Raw genomic sequence first — 6,313 nt, 5'->3', positions numbered from 1 at the left:
TGAAACTCATACTTGAATTTTTGTTTCAATTGATTTGGGCATAAAATCACAAAGATTCCAACTTCCAATTGCAAATAGTGAGCCCCATGATACTGAAACCTGAAATAAAGTCCAGTACATGTCTTCAAAGTTAGTGTTTCTCACCTTTGATTCTTTTTTATTAAAATCAAACTCTATTGCTATAGATGAAGCATCCCCAAATCCGGTCCTCGAGGGCCGCTGTCCTGCAGGTTTCAGAGGTTTCCCTGCTTCAGCACAGCTGATTTACATTGATAGTTGATTAACAGGCTTTTGATCAACCATCATCAGCTGTGCTAAAGCAGAGAACCTCTAATACCTGCATGCCTGCTATAGATGAACCTTTAGTCATTGGTTGTGGTGTAATGGAAAAAAAAAAGAGGAGCAAAAAAGATTTAACCCGATAGAGGGAAGCAGAGAAAAGCTTGTTGATCACTAAGGGAGAGCGAAGAGAGCAAGAGAGGAAACTGCTGGTGAGAAAGCAGCAGCAGGCTGACACACAAACACACACACTCATGCCGAGCATTAACCATGCTCACGAGAATCTGAGAGAAAGAGAGGGAAGTGAAGGAGGCAGGGAAAAAAAGCAGGTTTAATTAATTCAGTGGAGATGGGAGGGATGGAGCTGCTGTCCCTGCTGAGGATCCAGCGGTTGTGCTGCCGTGTTACTGCATGCAGCTGAGCGTTCACACAGAGGACGTCTCCGTGGCTCCTCACTGGGAACCAGACGCCCGTCCTAAGCAGCCACATCTGTGACTCACTGGCGGTTTGTGTAAGCAGCCGATGGTCTGGGCTAGATCAGCACTGCCCACAGGTAAGAAAACACTTCCCTATGATGACTCCTTCTCCCATTTCACTTCCATTCTCTACGCTCTGTGTCGAAGAGCAAGATGTTGTGCTTTCTCTTTAGGTCTGCGTGTCTCCTGCTGTTTCAGTGTTCTCTGTTTTTTTAACTGCTTTGAAGTAATTTTTTCATTCAGTCTCATTTATGCTACTTGGATTGGTATTTCTGCTGCTCTACTGAAGTAATGGAGCTAATGCTGAGCTTCACAGCATTTCAGCAACATATGGGATCAATACTGTAGTCTGATCAGCTGGTGAGAGCAGCAGACTTTCAGTCCAAGGGTCAGGCTATATTCTACCAGATAAAACATTTTAGAAGATATCCTCATCATCCAAACTTCCCTCAGTGACAGTAGATCCATTTTTGAGAGAAGATTCAAACTAGTTATTGCTCATGCAACCTACATGATCAGTTCTGTAGTGATATTTTCGGCTAACAGGAAGGCTTTATATCTTGCATGCATCAGATGATTCTAATGCCCGTTTCTGAGCTGATGCTACACATCCTTACAGCCATTCATTCCAGGCCGCCTAATTTAGACGGCAGACTAATCCTCCGTCACACAACTAATTACATCTCATAAAGCAATCACTAGATCGCCACGGTTACTGTTTTCCTGGACAGTGTCCACTCACAGGATCATGACTACGCAGTGCTCATCGTCTCACCCTTCTGAGTGGGAACACGACCTGTGATCTGAAGAGGGCAGAGCTGAACGAATCGAGTGAACAGGAGAGAGGATGCGAGTCGAGCATTCTAGGAGGATTATTTAGCTGCCTCTGAAAATGCTGCTCACGTTCTTGGTACCAGGAAAGCATGCGTGTACCCGTCTCTGCTGCATCAGACTATGTTCTTGCACCTGCTGTTGGTCTTGTTGGTGAGAGAACCACGGCTGCTGGATCAGCAAAGGTCTGCAAAGATGCTGGCGGAGCCCTTCTGATGGCGAAACATCATTCAGATTGAGGATTAAGGGGGAAGAAATCTTTCTGTATGGGTGAACAGTGAACACACTCTTACTGTCCCCTTCTCATTTCTGTGGTGACCTGGGCAGAGGATGGACCTGGTTATACGACACCTTCTCTTCTTTAACTCCACATTAGCAATAAAGGCACAAGCTGCAATAGAAAAGACATTCAAATGTTTGCTAACTTTCAAGTCAGCAGCTTTAAACGCAGCAGTTTTAAACTCTTCTGTTGTTGATCGTCCATAATACAGCCAAATATCTAGTTTACTGGGAATTTTCATATATTTGAAAACCCTTTTAATCATAGTTAGTACGCTGATAAAGCCATTTGTGCATCAATAATTATGTTTTTATGTTTTAAAACATAGGAAAAACTACCAAAACTACTAGATCAAGTTTTTTATTGTAGTTGGAGATTAGGCAGTTTATTTTCCAAGGACATACTTGGTAAAAAAGTCTTAATTTCCAGTATATCATTTGAGCATTCTGCAGTAACTGTATGTTGGAAATCTCTTCAAACAAGTTAATGATTTTGAGCTCAGAAGACTGACCTGGTAGGTCCAGAACCATCACTAGCCAATTAAAGGTCACCTTTGACTTAGTTCATGATCTTTTGGGTCAAAACACAATTTCACAATTGTAGTTTCTCATTAAAAGAACACTGTGTAACTTTTAGCCACTAGGGGTGCTAGACTTTGCAGTGACTTCCAGCTTTGAAGCCCCTGAAAGCAACTGGCAACAATACACTGTCGCAAAGTCAAACAATGTGTCATAATACGGGACAGATGGACCCAGTATTCAGGCGAGTCAGACAGTGGGAAGTTTCAAAACGTTTAATGACAAAAAACAAATAAAACAGAAACTGCTGCAGATTTGTGGACCTGCGGCGACTGCAGGGGAAAGGAGGAAAATCGGTCATCACTGCCACTCTGGATGTGGAAGAAACACAGGTAAGTGACCACGATAATCTAACAGAATATGATTATCTGTGTGGGTCACTTACCTGGTTTAACAGTTCAGTCCATCCTCTCATCAAAGGTTTGTGGCGCTGAGCCGTTCAGAGTGTCCCCAATGCAGCAACCACAGTGAGCAGGCAGGTCACCGATCCACCTAAACAGTTCAGAACTGGATCCATTCTGAGATCCAGGAGTCCAAAGCCCGGTCAGGGGTTCCGATCCAAACAGGAACAGACAGATCCAGGGTTCCAGGAATCCACAGAGTGTACAGGCAGGTTCAGCTTTCCAATGAGTCCAGCAGCAAGCTCAGACAGACACACTCAGATAGAGACAGATGGGCCCAGTGGTTGAGAGGAATAGAGACAAGACATGGTAACAGGATCATTACAGAACTTTAAACTGGCTTCATCCAGGAGCCAGGATCACAGGAATTAAAACTTGCCTCCCCCGCAAGCTGAGCCAAAACCCTGAGGTCTCAGAGGAGAAAAGCCAGGACGATCAGGAGACACAAACATCCTCTCTACACATTGGCCCCCGAGAGTCAGGACATGAACAAGGGAATAAACAAAAACTAAAAAAAAAACCCAAACATGAATAACTGACACAAAAAATGCTCTGGCCCCAATACCTAGGCTAAACCGTGTATAAAGCAGCACAAACAGGTGGATGAGATGAGTCATAATTAGAATGCAGGGAGGGAATGGCAGGTGAATGAAGTGAGTCATTAGATCAGCTACCTGGGCTGCGGTCATGTCACAATGTACCTGTTTGCACTGTGGTGTAACAGACTGAGAAGTCAAGGAGTTACTCAAGGCCACATTCACACTTCTAGAATGAATCCTACATCACAGAACAAAAAATAGGTCTGATCGGGTAAGCAGCATCGTCCCCTTTAAAGCCTTTGAAGGGGAACTCAGAAAACCATAAAACAACCCTCTGGGTCACATGACTCTTTCTGCAACAAATCCAACCCTCTCAACTTACAGAAGTGAGGTTTTTGAGAAGGGCAGCCCATATGGAGCATCTATTCACACAAAGAACAGTTTATTGACTAGACGAATCACATATTAATCTGAAATTAAGCTCATACTTGGATCAAAAGTCACACATTTCTGCTTTAAAGAAGTAACATCTGGTTTTTGATCATGTGACCTGTGCAATGTAATTAAAAATGCTTCAATTATAGTTTTACAAAATACATAGATTTCAATACAGCCAAAAACAAACACTTTTCCTACCACATAAAGTTTGTTTTTTTTAAAAGATGCTGTTAAAAGCCCAGAAACTCCCTGACTTTTGATCCAGATTAATTTAATGCTCAGGTTATGAGTAAAGATAGTCACCCATGCATATTACCTTGTGAGAAAGTTTCTGATTTTCTGTAAACTCTTGATCCCAGTTGACATTGTAATGAACCTAAGAGAACTACCAACATTACAAAAGCTAATAAGCTTCAACTTTGACTCAGATATGTCGGTAGAAAGTCAGATGTCAATGTAAACAAACTGCAGACACAATCAATCATCATTCAAAGCAAAGTTTAGTCATCACATGAAAAGATGTTTAAATCTTTGTTGCAAATTATATTGTATTTTTTTACCCAAAATGCAATGCAAACCGCCCTCCAAAAGTACCTGCAGCTTCCGTCTATTATAAAAGGATTAAATGTAATACACCACCAGTAACTGGTGCATAATAGTAACAGGGAAGGAAAATATGATGGATGCTTTTAAAAATCCTTTTACAAATAAAGGTATACTGGCATAATTATGTGTTCAGCCCCCCAGAGTCAATACCTTGTTAGAACACATGAGCTGTATGGTAAATGGAAGACTATGGCTTTACAGCAAGATGGAATGGAAACACATATTTAAAAAACATGTAAAGATATTATAGGTCAATAGGGCAACATTTTGAAAAAAAGTTGAATACGGTAATTTTTTGCAAAACAATGAGCTCTTCATCCATGTATTTCATCTACATGAAACCAAAAACATATATTTCAAACATATTTTTGGCATGTATAGAATGTTGAATGCATAATGAACATGAATGAGTTATAAAAAATGTATAGATTTATCAACATTAGCTGTCTCTAAAAGGAGCCCTATTGTAAGGTGGTACTGAACTGAATTGAAACTTAAAACCTTCTCAGTTATCCCACTAAGGCCGCTAGGGATCTATCGCAAGTTATAGATCAAATATAATGTAATCTGTGGCATAACTTTGATTTGTTTAGACAGATGCTGAGAGGGTTGGGACATGCTTAAGTCTTATGAACGTTACATTTTAAACCAGCTTGTCCTGCAGATAACTTCTGTTTCAGTCCGAAGAGGCCAGATGAAATTTAAATTCACAGTAAAACATCCATGAGAATCAGTGACATATGGGATGCGGTGGAGCTCTGAATGACCAAAGATATATATTTTTTTTAGCCCTATTTTTTGATAAAAAGAAACATTTTAGAGAAGCATGTTTTTGGCAGGCTGCTCAGTGGAGCAGTGGGTAGCGCTGCTGCCTTGCAGCAAGAAGGTCCCAGGTCTGATTCCCATCCCAGGGTCTTTCAGCATGGAGTTATGTTCTCCCTGGGCATGCGTGGGTTCTCTCCGGGTACTCCGGCTTCCTCCCACAGTCCAAAACATGACTGTTAGGTTAATTGGCTTCTCTAAATTATACTTAGATGTGAGTGTGAATGGTTGTTTGTCTCTGTGTTGCCCCGCAATGGACTGGCGACCTGTCAAGCGTGAACCCCGCCTCTCACCTGTAGACAGCTGGAGATAAATACCAGCACCCCTCGCGGCTCCGCTTGGGATAATCGTGATAGAAAATGGATGGAAGGATGAATTCTCTGCATGAATTCTCTGTATACCAGGAGATTATTCTGCATGTGCTTCCATCGGGGAAGGTTTGTTATAAACTTAACTTTATACTAAAGATGACTAAAAGAGTATTTTTATGTTGAGGATTTCATTATAAAGCAGAATTTTTGGTTGGTGACTATTTCCCATGAGCAAAAATTGGCTGAAAAGACATTAAAATGACATGGTTGAAAAGTGAAAGATGAATTTTCAGATCATTGAAAAGTTATTACTTTAATTAATACTGGGTTTGCAACGACTTTTCAAAACAGCCCAATTTACAAGAACTTTTTCTTAACTAAATTAAGACTGTGAGGGACTGACCAGATTTAGCCTAAAAAAACAACATCTGAATGATGTCTGGTGTTATGGGTGTTAGAACAGAGCGCATCCACTTAGACTGGTCCAGTAATTTTACCAGAAAGTTCATCATCCAGCTTTTTATAGGTTCAAAAGCTCTTAAGCTTAAAGGAAAATTCCGGTTTTTAACACTTTTAGCCCATTTTCTGTAGTGTCCAGGATGAAATCGAATGATCGACACCAAAGTGCTTCAGAATGGCTTCCATAGTGCATGTCCGATAATGTCCTTAAAACAACATTAAACGTTTTTTTTTTTTAAATATGCTACTCACCGGGTCGTCAGCGCTGTTCAATGACGTTCCAAAAAAAGTTT

This window comes from Cyprinodon variegatus, unplaced genomic scaffold, assembly GCF_000732505.1.
Source record: "Cyprinodon variegatus isolate N-32 unplaced genomic scaffold, C_variegatus-1.0 Scaffold1190, whole genome shotgun sequence".
Classification (NCBI taxonomy): Eukaryota; Metazoa; Chordata; class Actinopteri; order Cyprinodontiformes; family Cyprinodontidae; genus Cyprinodon; species Cyprinodon variegatus.
This window is presented reverse-complemented; position numbering follows the sequence as displayed.